Here is a 14,104-nt window from a genome sequence, read left to right as displayed (position 1 = left end):
TCTACACACCTACTGATCCAGGAGCATGTGAGATGTGTACTAGGCTACAGTGGCTAGAGACGGAACATCCATAACAGGTGACATCACAGGTACAGCTACATGGTGCGGGGGGTTTACACAGCGGTCTAGCTGATGTCAAGGGTAGGGGCCAGTTGATAGCATGAGGACTCACTGTGTAGCAGTAAAACACTATCACATTACAGGATGTGAACACACACACACACAGTAACACGCCCACACTCACGGGGTCAATGACACTGTAACACACACGTGATAGTGTTGAGGTGAGGACCCCTGCCTATCTGGTAATCACCATTACAGCACTGTGCACCCACATGACGCGACACAGAGAATGAACATGTACAGGTAGTCAGTAATGCGTAAGACTGATGGCATCAACAGGGTAGTAGATTGCATCACCTTGAGGGGTTAGGGCCCCTATCTGTTCTCAATGGTAGCATACATCCTCACTCCATGCACCAGACAGCCATGCATACATACACATACACACACTGGAGTCCACACATGTCATGCACATACAGATAGCTAACGTGCATGATACACACCCCACCCCTGCCTATGTCTTGTTGTCTACACTGCAGTATGTACAGATCTCTACAACAGTGTACAGGGGTGTGTAACAATTGGGATGTATTCCCCACCATACATGGCATATATGGTCACACAAGCAAACACACATGGCAGTACTATGAAACAAACACCTGCTATCTTCTGATACGTCTGACAGACATGCAGCAGTATTGCCCACATTACAATGTGTACCGACGCTACCTTCGGCATGTGTGCTGCTATATGCACATGGGAGGACTTAAGTGTTACAGGTGTCAACTGCTTTACAGTCAGTGACACCCTGACCGCTGTGTAGGTTGTATATCTTCACCTGCAATTACCGGAAACATAGCTTACTGTTTGCACATGTTATGGTAGGACAGCTTGTGACACACCTGTGAGCTGTCTTCAGGAAACATTCATCTGCAAAGGTGGCCCTCCACTTTATGTACACACATCCATCCATACCTGATGTACATCTTACCGTATTGTCAGTATTTCACCATATACAGGTGTCAGTGATGGGACTGCATTGCAACTGCACGTTGTAGTCAAACACAGATAAACTGCAAACATCAGCTACTGCTCATGCATGGTAGCTGAATGCACACCACTACATGTACATGTGTATAGGTCCTACATTCCTGTCATGTAGCCATGTTTGTATGCATTGCATTTGGTGAACATGTGTGACATACATGACACATGGACTGTTGTATGCTATGATAGTTGTCATGGGTAATCAGTACAGAGGGAATGTTAACTCAGTCAACATTGCTACCATATGTACTGTGAGCATTGAACAGCCATGGACCTACCTTCCATGTGCATGCGTGTAATCGCTATAGCCACGTGTCTGCACAAAGGACAGCATTAGCTATGCTATGTACATATGGGTTGTGTGTGTGTGTGTGTGTGTGTGTGTGGGGGGGGCATGTACATATCCATGGTGGTTACATGCATGTCCATCCAAACATGGGTGTGTTGCCTGGTGTACAGCAACAGTTATCTGTTACAGCTGTATAAGACCCAGGGCCCCTGTTATGTGTACAGCCGACCTGGTTATGAATAGTGGTATCAGTGCATTGCATAACACATGATGGAACCATGTCAGTACAAGAATAGTCTGTGCAGTTGTTGTAGAGCTAGGTACAGTCCACTGGTCATGAGTAACATGGTGTTGTACTAATGTATGGATGTGTGTTGCTGGTCCAAGGACACAGTGATGTGTGAGGGTACATACTACAGTGCAGCATTTACCACTGTGATCTGCACCTGACACATCTGTGATGGCTTTTGAGAGTGTACTGGTCAGTACATGTGAGTGGCCTTCATATACGTGGGGACACTAACACCTGGAGCGGTCCATAATGGTCTTATGGCCCACATGTCTGTATCTGAGGTATACAGTGGTAGTGCTATTGGGCACAACTGAGCCTTATGCCAGGTGTTCCTCACTGCACAGATGTCAGTATTCCTCATTGTTGGATCTAGATTGGCAGCTATGATTACGAACGCTACACATCTAGCACAATTTAGCATACACATACAATGAAGTTGTCCTGTAGGTGTCAGGGTGTTTACTTGGTCTCAGGTTCTTCGTCTATGTATGGTACTACATGTGCGAAGTACCCACTCCTGCCAGGACAACACCATGGGTGGTATTGGTGTGCCAGATTTAGATTGGTACAGCTAAGGTGATTGGTACAGCTAAGGTGATGGACAGCAGCAGACGTTGTGTAGAAGACCGGTGTCAGACATATGTCGTTCAGCGTTCATGCTAACAATAATGACTATCAACACACTGTGCCTTTCCCTGTTTAGAATCTGTGTGCATGCAAGACAGCCCTTCGCTACTAAGTGTGTGAGCATGCCCAGTACGCCGTTGTGTAGATGGACACATAGTGCATTCCAGACTGACGTGTGCTAAGTGTGTGAACATGCCCAGTGACACCTTGTGTCAGTTGTGTGCCTCTGTGTATGGACATGACCATTGTTATCCTGTATAGCGATAGTGGTCATCCAAGCATCAGATGGCCATACCCCACTTCAGGATGGATTCCTAAATTTAACACACTGGCTCACAGGTATGTACACCGTAACTGCCAGCATCCATGTCGATGTCTGCATTCCTAGAAGGTCATATTGACTGTCTTGAAAGGTGTACTGTCTGTGGCTCATCTCGTATCTATGTAGTGTTGTAATAGTGCTCCGTAGATAGCCAGTTGTCCTGCTCACACCACTGCCGTGTGTTCGACTCCATCTGCCTTGGAACACTAATATGCTTTTAGACTGATCACACTCCATACAATCCCTATCAGTGTCTTTGCCTTTGCTGATAATGTCACCCACCTAGAAGTATGCCTCTGGGAGTGCTGTGATCCAGTAATCTCGGTAGCGCGTTCTGTAACTGCGTAATGCTGTAGTGTGATAAGGTAGTCAGGTCTATGTTCTAATCCCAGCCCTGCCGTGTGTGTGTGTGTGTGTGTGTGTGTGTGTGTGTGTGTGTGTTTCCAGCTGCCTGGGGACAGAGTAATGTTTTTAGACAGCTCACTCTCCATACACTCCCTATCGGCATCTTTGCCTTTGCTGATGATGTCACCCACATAGAAGTATGCCTCTGGGAGTGCTGTGATCCAGTAATCTCGGTAGTGCATTCTGTAACTGTGTAATGCTGTATTGTGATAAGGTAGTCAGGTAATCAGGTCTATGTTCTAATCCCAGCCCTGCCGTGTGTGTGTGTGTTTCCAGCTGCCTGGGGACTGAGTAATGTTTTTAGACAGCTCACTCTCCATACACTCCCTATCAGCGTCTTTGCCTTTGCTGATGATGTCACCCACCTAGAAGTATGCCTCTGGGAGTACTGTGATCCAGTAATCTTGGTAGCGCATTCTGTAACTGCGTAATGCTGTAGTGTGATAAGGTAGTCAGGTAGTCGGGTCTATGTTCTAAACCCAGCCCTGCCGTGTGTGTGTGTGTGTGTGTGTGTGTGTGTGTGTGTGTGTGTGTGTGTGTGTGTGTGTGTGTGTGTGTTTCCAGCTGCCTGGGGACAGAGTAATGCTTTTAGACAGCTCACTCTCCATACACTCCCTATCGGCGTCTTTGCCTTTGCTGATGATGTCACCCACCTAGAAGTATGCCTCTGGGAGTGCTGTGATTCAGTGATCTCGGTAGCGCGTTCTGTAACTGTGTAATGCTGTAGTGTGATAAGGTAGTCAGGTCTATGTTCTAATCCCAGCCCTGCTGTGTGTGTGTGTGTGTTTCCAGCTGCCTGGGGACAGAGTAATGTTTTTAAACAGCTCACTCTCTGTTCACTCCCTATCGGCGTCTTTGCCTTTGCTGATGATGTCACCCACCTAGAAGTATGCCTCTGGGAGTGCTGTGATCCAGTAATCTCGGTAGCACATTCTGTTATTGCGTAATGCTGTAATGTGATAGAATAGACAGGTAGGTGCTTGATTCTAAGGCATGACGGGTGTGTGTGTTTGGCAGTCATACCCTATGTGTTGGTATCTGTGGGTGGCTAGCTTCAGGATGTGTTGAGTGTGTTTTGTTGCTTTCCTATATAGTGTCCACAGATCGCATAATACGCCAAGACACTGGGTTGTCAACACATACATTCGCCAATAGGTCTTTTGAGTAAATGTCAGCAGCCCTAGTCTTACTCTTAATACAGTCTGACCCATGTGATGCAACGAAACACACTTGCCTTGATAGTAACACCACTACATAATGCAGGTGGCACATGTAGTTTCCTTTTCATTCTTGTCTAATGCTTTGGTGTCATGTGGTCTGCTGTTGTGATATAAATGCAATATCTACGTATGTGTGTGTATATGTATATGTAAATGTGTGTGTATGTATGTATGTATGTATATATATATATATATATATATATATATATATATATATATGTATATATGTATTTATATAATATATATGATATATGTAGTTATAGATAGATAGATAGACATAGATATATACATATCAGTAAAAACACGATCAGCTTCCCTCATTGTCACCAAAACCAAACCAAACACGTAAGTGTAGAAGCCAAGGAGAAAAAGGATACTGTAACCACTTAAAATATATGTATGTGGACATTAGCACTATTGAATGTTTGTGCTGGATGATCTGTAAGTGATTACCTCAGATGTATGTATATCTGCCATGGCGTAGTGGTAAAGCACATCGTCTGTGGTGTGCAGGGTCCCGGGTTCTAGTCATGTAGACACCGGTTATTTTGTTGCTAGGAAGACCAAGTGACATCGAATACGGTGATAGTAAGGCACCTTTAACCAGCTGTGTACGGGTCGGTATGGGTCATATAACTATGCATTAGAAGACTATACTATGCAGATGAGGTTGACAATAGTGAATCCCGTTTATCCCCAGGGTGTGATACAGATCCCAGGAGTGTATGTGTGCAGATAGCCGGGTGCAGGGCTCGAATATAGATGAAAGCATGGGAGGGGGGGTCAGACATACTGTACGTATATTGGAGACCTGTGCCTCGGGATTGCTCCTGCCTTAGCACGCCTAAGCTAGGGGTGTGTCTATACCTGCCTGGTGACATTGGGAGGGACAAAAGCAGTAGTAGGGTAGTCAAGGTGAACAGGCTGCACAAACAGGTGATGATCAGCACAATCAGCAGATTACATGGCCAGCCCACACCTGAACAGTATGGTAATGTGAGCAAGCATCATACACACAGGTTTCTTCCACACTCTACACCACCGGTGTATACATGTGGGGACATTTCACAACACAGTCCAACCAAATGAGAAGGGCTACAGCAGGCAACATAGACCAACATGTGCAGGAGGCTGTGGGTGGTGAGGATGTGTATGCTGCCGAACAACCCTCAGTGGTGTGACATAAGACTTTACAGACCCAGGGTGACTTACCAGGGGCAACATGAGCTGGGGATAGTGGAGCGTTATGGGGTGGACAGAGACCTCCAACAGCGGCTTGTTGACCTGTGCCGGCCGCACCTGACACATCGAACAGGCCAAGGGAAACCTATCACAGTGGATACCATGGTATGTGTTGGCCTAGGTAGACTAGCCACAGGTCCCTCCCAAAGCACAACTGGGGATATCATGGGGATATCACAGGCATCTGCATCCAGAGTATTGCACCAGTTCACAGACGCCATGTCAACACATGCTAGTGAGCATGTATATGTCCTCAACACACGTGATTTGTAGACCAGCAATCTGCATCTCTTCCACCACATGGCTGACTATGCTGGGGTACTGGATGCTATAGCCTGCACGCACGTATGCATCAAAGCACCACCCGGTGAGCAGGGTAGGGCCTACATTAACTGCAGGGGCATACCCTCCAACAGTTAGGCCATATGCGATGGCCAGGGCATTAAACTGAATGTGTGTGCTGTCTGCCCTGTAAGCTATGATGATTCCGATATATGGCATCTGACGCAGCTGTACCACACCTTTGCCTATATGGACATCCCCTACAGTCTCCTAGTGGGGAATGCTGGGTAACCACTGGAGTTGTGGCTGATGACACCCATCTGCAATGCACACACAGCTGAACAATCACACCATAATGAGCAGATGCACAGGCAAGACATATAATTGAGCATGTGTTTGGGATGCTCAGGTCACGGTTCTGGTATCTGGACACATCCGGTGGAACCCTGCAGTATTCCCTAGCTACATGCACACAAATTGTTATGGTATTTGCTATGCTACACAATCTGATCCTGCAGTAACAGTTGCAGCAGGAACAGCATGGGGCAGGGCCACAGGCCCACCACCAATGCCAAGGCCTGTACAGGCACAGTGTGACTTGGAGGAGGAGGAACTACCTGAGCTGGGCCCAGTAGGCGATAGGGCCGTGCACAGTATGACCTGCCCTTGGCAAAGAGGCAACACAAGGCATATGCACTGACACAGTAGGTACCCAGGGATTTCATCCTCTCTGACTCGCACACAGTACAATGGATGCCAAACATGACACTACCTGCACTCAGACATGTATAGGAAGTACACTGTGTGCATCCGACATAGGCAGCCCTTCAGCACCGTCCTCAGGTCTGGAACACCCCCCAAGTAAGTCAATCGACCTAACAGTTGTATTAGACTTTGGCAGTTGTATTAGACTGTGTATTTACCCGTTGCTATGGTATGGATGTGAGCATACAAGGGAATTTGGTGGCCGACTGTTAGGGCAGCAGACAGTACACGTCCATAGTGGCACCATGACATCTGTAGCACATACAGGGGTCACAATAGTAGCCAGTACTACACAGGGTGTCCTAACCCATAGCAGGTTATGGCCTGAACATCATGTGTGTCCATACAGCCCACACAAGTTCAATACAGCTGGACAGGTGTAGACCAATACAGACAAATGATATACAATGGCCTCTGGATATGCCCAATGAATGACCCTAACCCCCACAGACACACACAGACTACAGCAGGCCAGGCAATTGGATGTAGGTTGTGAAGGCTAGGACGTCCAACACCACTATGCTGGTAATTAAAGCTAGGATCTGACATACACTGGTATGCCTCCAACCAGCAATTTAGATAGGTCCACACACTGAAATGGAGTACCTGGCATACCAGTACAGTAGTGGCACATGTGTACAACTGTCAGCTGTGCCCCCCTTCCAACATACACATGTGAGAGTCATGTGCACCACCCCCGGTGCTGTGTAGGACTGTGGATGCGGTTGGATGTCCCCCCACGCTGTGCAGAAAGGTAGCAACTGTCAATGCCACATGACCATTAGCTACCCTGCAGACACAGCATGCCACCTGTCGGTGTAGAACGCAGGGGTCAGACCCACAGTACTGACTATCTGGACATGTGACACATGCGATCCAGTTGACCATACTTGGCATGCTCAAACACATGACTGTATTTTGGTAATGTCAGTCGACAACATGCGTAACAGTCATACTTGGTATAAGGTACGTTACAACTTTTAATGGTAGGTCAAGTTCAATTAGACAAATTATTAACAGGAACTGGCCCATTCTGATGGCATTGGATGAACTAAAAACTATATTGGGCACCAAGCCACATTTTACATATAAAAATATGAGGACAATTAAAAGTTTACTCTGTTATAAAGATTTTTATAGACCCTGTTATACACAATTGGCTGCTAAAACTGGTACTTTTCCATGTTTTAACTGTGTTGCCTGTGCTTACATCTTAGGGAATGGTAGTGATATTTTCACTCATCCTGCCAATGGACAAGTATTTAATTTTAAAATTACAGCTACTTGTAATACCACTTTTGTGGTTTATTTGGCTACCTGCATCTCATGCAGTTCATTTTATGTGGGAAAAACAATACGTAAGCTTAAGGAACGTGTTATAGACCATAATTCTGAAATTAGGAGAAATTGTGACAATAATGCACTATGTAAACATATTAAAACTTGTGGTGAAACACATACTTTTAAGTTTAGAGTGATTGATGCTCTATGTCCAAATGAAAGAGGTGGTGATGTCAACAACCAACTTGAGCTCAAAGAATTTGAATGGATATTGAGATTAGCTGCTGACACTCATCCTGGTTTAAATAGCACTGTCAGTTTAAAACCTGTGTTAGTTAAGCTACGTAATATTGTAAAGTAAATATTTTATATTGTGTATCTACACATTTTTTAATATATTTATATGTATATGTCTTTAATTTATAATTTGTTTCCTGTCACATGATTTCATTTGGCTGCTGGTCATGTGATTTTAGACCTGTATTTAAGCTTCTAAAGTTTAGCGTTTGAATGTATTAGTATTGAAGAAGGGTTACGCCCGAAAGCTTTGCTTTTTATTAAACTGGTTTTCACTGCAAGTTTTCTCTTTTGAGTTCGTGTTTTGCAGCTGGTTTTACTTGTGCTGTTACTGTTTCTGCTGTTATTGGGAATTCCTGTTGGAGGTCTTTCTCGCAGCCCTTAGCCTGGATATGGCAGTTGGAACTAGCTTGAATTCTTTAAAGTCTCTGATTAATATTGAGACCAACCCTTTACTGAACTGTGTGGACTCTACAAACTCTGCTACTTCATCTGATGTTGTTCCTGAGCCAGAAAGCCTGGCAGAGTTTCATAAAATCTTGCAACAATTAGAGAAAGGTAACTGCATTTAAACGCTTGCAGTGGCAGCGTTTTAGCTTTTTAGCTTATGTGGAAAGAGGTATTGTCCCACGTGGTCTTAGGATTCTTAAAATGCCTTCATATGGCAATACTTTTCCTGAACTTTTAAAATCATGGCAACAGTTGAACATCAAGTTGTCTTTAGATTATATGTGCTTGATGAATGATTTCTTTGTTAAAATAGAAGATGAATATAAAAAAGAAATCTTCACCATGGAAAATGCCATTATGGAACTTTCTGTTTTTTCTAAGTTAATTCATGTCTATCAGCAAATGCTAGATAGACTGCATACCGACATAAGAATGGAAGCTACTAAGAAACGTAAACTTTTACGTGACATTGGGGACTTCAAAGGGAATATTTTCTCTTGGCCTAAATCTGATTATCATACAACCTCTAATTATCAAAAGCCTACTTATAAAGAAGCACTTGATGCCTTAGACACTTTTGATGAACCTGTATGCAACACTAATGTCGAGAAACACCTACAACTAAAGAGATTCTCCCAATACAACATCTGATGGGATAGTCCAACCTACACCTACGTCTGTAACCAGCAGCATGCGCATCTGTTAGGATCTGAAGAATGATGGCGCTGACAACGTGAATACGCTAACTGGAAAAAAGACTCAACAACTTACTTTTAGCTTTGTACCTAAGCGTTTTCAGTTAGAACAACCAGAAGCAGTTGGAAATAAATCCCCCAAGTCGAGGGGCTTGTTATCTACACAAATTACATCTACAAACAAAAGGAAGAATCAAAGCCCTTTAGGACTGAACAAAGTAAGTCGCAAATGAACAGTGTATTAAACCTCACCACTTTTGAATTACAATCAGTGCACCTTTCGCTTTTCAGTAAAGGTTTTAAATTTATACCATATGGTTGTGACAATATTGTCTCTGCTTTAACAGAACTAAAAATCTTTGTTCGAAATCTCAACTTAAGACTGCTATTTGGTAATACTCCTGCCTGAAAAATGTTGTAAACGTAGTAGCACTTTTATGCCAGTTAGTGTTCCTGTACTAAAGGCTTTTCATGACATTTGCGAGTTTCAGATTAGAGAACTCTATTTAAAACCTGTTAAAAACAAGGCATATAATTTAAGCTTCTCTGAGTATAAAGCCTTAAAAAGTTTACAACAGTGTAATGACATTATTATAAAACAAGCTGATAAAGGTGGCAAGGCTGTCTTAATGAATCGTGATAATTATTTTTCAGCTGTTTCTCTGCTTTTAAATGATGATACTGCCTTTAAAGTTATCACTAGAACTGATGTAAAAAATTGTATAAGTTATGTGAACATGGTTATGTATGAGCTGCAGCTTAATAATGACATAGATATTGATCTTTTTAACTATTTTACAGTACCTTGTCCTTTGATTCCACATTTATATGGGATCCCTAAGATTCATAAATCCCTGGAAAATCCACCCATGAGACCGATTGTCTCTGGAGGTGGTTGGGTTACTGAACCCATATCAGTTTATTTGCATAGGCAATTAGAAGTTTATTTACCTAAATGTAGTTCTATTCTAAAGGATACTTGTGATTTACTGCCAAAGCTACGGGTATGGTATAATAATGTAAAAACTGATTTAAATACCAAAAAATATTATTTAGTGACGCTTGATATCATGTCCCTCTTCACAGTTATCCCCAATGATGTGGGAATAGAACTACTTAGAGAATTTTTGTCTTCTCAACCTAGTCCTGACCATAGGCTCATTAGTAATATCTGTTGCCTTATGGACGTAGTTCTGAGGAACAATGTGTTTATGTTTAATAATACCTTATTTCTTCAGTTAACAGGCGTAGCTATGGGCACATCCGTAGCAAATACTTATGCCAATTTAGTGCTTTACCAATGGGAATGCAATTATTTGTTTAATGCACAAAATCTATTTCTTAGTAACATTAGTTTCTATCAGCGATTTGTAGACGATTGTCTACTAATATGGAATGGTACTTTGGATGATTTGAATATTTTCATTGATTATTTAAATTCTAGTACTAATTGTTGAAATTTAAAATGGATGTGTCTGATAGCAGCATATGTTTTTTAGATGTCAAACTGCAACTGAATGATGGCATATTAAACACTAGTATTTATAGAAAGGATGTTAGTAATGGAAGATATACGCATCACAGTAGTATGCACGCGCCACATGTCTTTAAAGGTGTAGCAAAATCACAATTTATTAGAGCAAGTAGACTAACTACTGATAATACTACATTTGCTTCACAACTTGATAATATGGTAGAGGACTTTTTTTCTAGTGGATATGATATGAATTTATTATCCAAGCTTAAATCTGATGTAATGGAAGCTAGGCAGACATCACTTATACCAACTTTTTTGGAAGATACGTCAAGCCTCACAGATAGTCAGTGTAATAACACCATTACTCAACATGAAATAAGGTACGTTACAACTTTTAATGGTAGGTCACGTTCAATTAGACAAATTATTAACAGGAACTGGCCCATTCTGATGGCATTGGATGAACTAAAAACTATATTGGGCACCAAGCCACATTTTACATATAAAAATATGAGGACAATTAAAAGTTTACTCTGTTATAAAGATTTTTATAGACCCTGTTATACACAATTGGCTGCTAAAACTGGTACTTTTCCATGTTTTAACTGTGCTGCCTGTGCTTACATCTTAGGGAATGGTAGTGATATTTTCACTCATCCTGCCAATGGACAAGTATTTAATTTTAAAATTACAGCTACTTGTAATACCACTTTTGTGGTTTATTTGGCTGCCTGCATCTCATGCAGTTCATTTTATGTGGGAAAAACAATACGTAAGCTTAAGGAACGTGTTATAGACTATAATTCTGAAATTAGGAGAAATTGTGACAATAATGCACTATGTAAACATATTAAAACTTGTGGTGAAACACATACTTTTAAGTTTAGAGTGATTGATGCTCTATGTCCAAATGAAAGAGGTGGTGATGTCAACAACCACCTTGAGCTCAAAGAATTTGAATGGATATTGAGATTAGCTGCTGACACTCATCCTGGTTTAAATAGCACTGTCAGTTTAAAACCTGTGTTAGTTAAGCTACGTAATATTGTAAAGTAAATATTTTATATTGTGTATCTACACATTTTTTAATATATTTATATGTATATGTCTTTAATTTATAATTTGTTTCCTGTCGCATGATTTCATTTGGCTGCTGGTCATGTGATTTTAGACCTGTATTTAAGCTTCTGGAGTTTAGTGTTTGAATGTATTAGTATTGAAGAAGGGTTACGCCCGAAAGCTTTGCTTTTTATTAAACTGGTTTTCTCTGCAAGTTTTCTCTTTATACTTGGTATGCTCACACACTGAAACACAGGATGGCCAGGTCTGCAAACACCAGTGGTCCGGACATATCTGCCAGTACATTGCTATACTGCTGGATGACTGTGCTGTATGGTATGTGTGTGGTCTATTGTCTGTACACATGCCATGGTGTATTGGTAATTCACATGAGCTGTGTGCACAGGGTATTGCTACCAACACGTACAAAGGACAGTTCTTTGTTTGCGGACAGAATGACGCCTTTGGATATGGAGTGGGTAAGGCACATTCCAGCAGGTGAGAGCTGTTGTGCGTGGGTTTGCACTGTGTTAAGAACTGCTGACCTCTGGCTACAGCTCCTTATACTCGTTTAGACTCCACATTTCTTTAACAGTGCACTACTGGCATACTGGTACACAAATACGTTTATACCCACTCGCTCACCGACATTTGTGCTTACATTTGTCACTCACGCTGGGTGTGCGCGATCCCTTGTGATGCGTATTACATCGGATTACATGATTACAGTATCGGGTATGTCTAACCATTAGGCAACAGCAGGCGTTCGATTGTACGGACTCAGCGACCTGTCCAGTGACATAACCTTATTATATGCGTGTTCCTCATACAATCTGCTCCCATCTGGCTGATACATGGGAACTGATACTCTGCAATGCTGACATGTGAATGTTATTTGGTTGATGCAGCTCTCTGCTGGGTCATGCTACCGCATACCTGATGTAGGTTTTCCACCTTTTAGATTGGACGACGGGAGACTGTAGGAGTAACGCCTTTCCCACTTTGCATGGGACAGTCCCTCCTTAGGCATATGTGTCACGTGACAATACTCTAGCCATTGCACCTGTCCTGATTAGAGGACATTCTTATATTCTACGTGTCTGTAATAGTTGCATGTAATGGGTCTTGTATACATGACATGTCGATATGTTATATGAAGTAGCATAAGCAACTTGACTGCTGCTAGACTAAGCTTTGATTTGTGCTAATATGTATATTTCTGTACTATGCATGGCTGTAGGTATGTTCTGCCTGGTACATCTCACATTTCTACAGAGCAGGTCCCACTTTGGCCATTCGGAATGGTGGCAGCCCTATAAGACCTATATGTAGAGCTATCACATTTGGCAAGGCAACACATACCCACAGTCAGTAGTAAACTGACTACTTCACCGGTTTGCATACGTTAAGGTTATTCTTGTAGCATTATAGTTGCTAATACTGTTTCCTATAACATGTAGCTGTTTCTGATACAACAAAATCATTTTATGACAAACTACACACAATATATGGCCTCCTTTCCCGAACTCACAGGCCATGTGCCATAACATTCATTTTGCAGGACACAACTGCCCAGAGTGGTGTGTCCCTCACAAAGGTGAACAGGTGGTAATCCAAATCTATTATGATATCATCTACCTAAGGTGGTCAGTGAAATATGCGCTTTCCGTCACTAGCAGACCTCACATACCAATGGGGGAGAATGAACACTGTATCAGGGACACTGCATAACACCCTGAGGGACACATTTAGATGATTGGTTCTATTAACCAGACACATTGACAGTCACAGGGCATATGTATTCATTCATGTTTGTCGAGGTACATGCTGTTTATGACTCATACATGTTGTCATCAGTCATTACCTGTATTCCGCCACCTGTCCACCTAATATTACTAGTTCTGGAAGTGTTTAGTTGTACTTTGTTACATTCTGATTCATAAATATGGATGTTCATGATAATCGGGTACACGGCACTGGTAGGTGATATGTGTTCCCCCCAATGGTTTACAGACTATCCAGTAGATGTGCTCTTCAGGTTTGGGAGGTATAGGCGTCTGGTATGCCCACATAGGAATATTAATGACTTCCACTGGGCAGGCCTACTACATCTCTGCCAACCAGCACCTGCACACTTAAGCCCATTATTGCATACCCATGACTCACCTACCTGGCACCCCTCTACAGCACTCATGACAAATACCTACTGTGAATGCAGCTGGGGTATGAGCACAACCCCTACACATTGCCCACTCTCCCCGTCTCGAGACATATGTACGTTTTGTTAACCC

This window comes from Protopterus annectens, chromosome 2.part1, assembly GCF_019279795.1.
Source record: "Protopterus annectens isolate FY-2018-M chromosome 2.part1, PAN1.0, whole genome shotgun sequence".
In the NCBI taxonomy this organism is placed as follows: domain Eukaryota; kingdom Metazoa; phylum Chordata; order Ceratodontiformes; family Protopteridae; genus Protopterus; species Protopterus annectens.
This window is presented reverse-complemented; position numbering follows the sequence as displayed.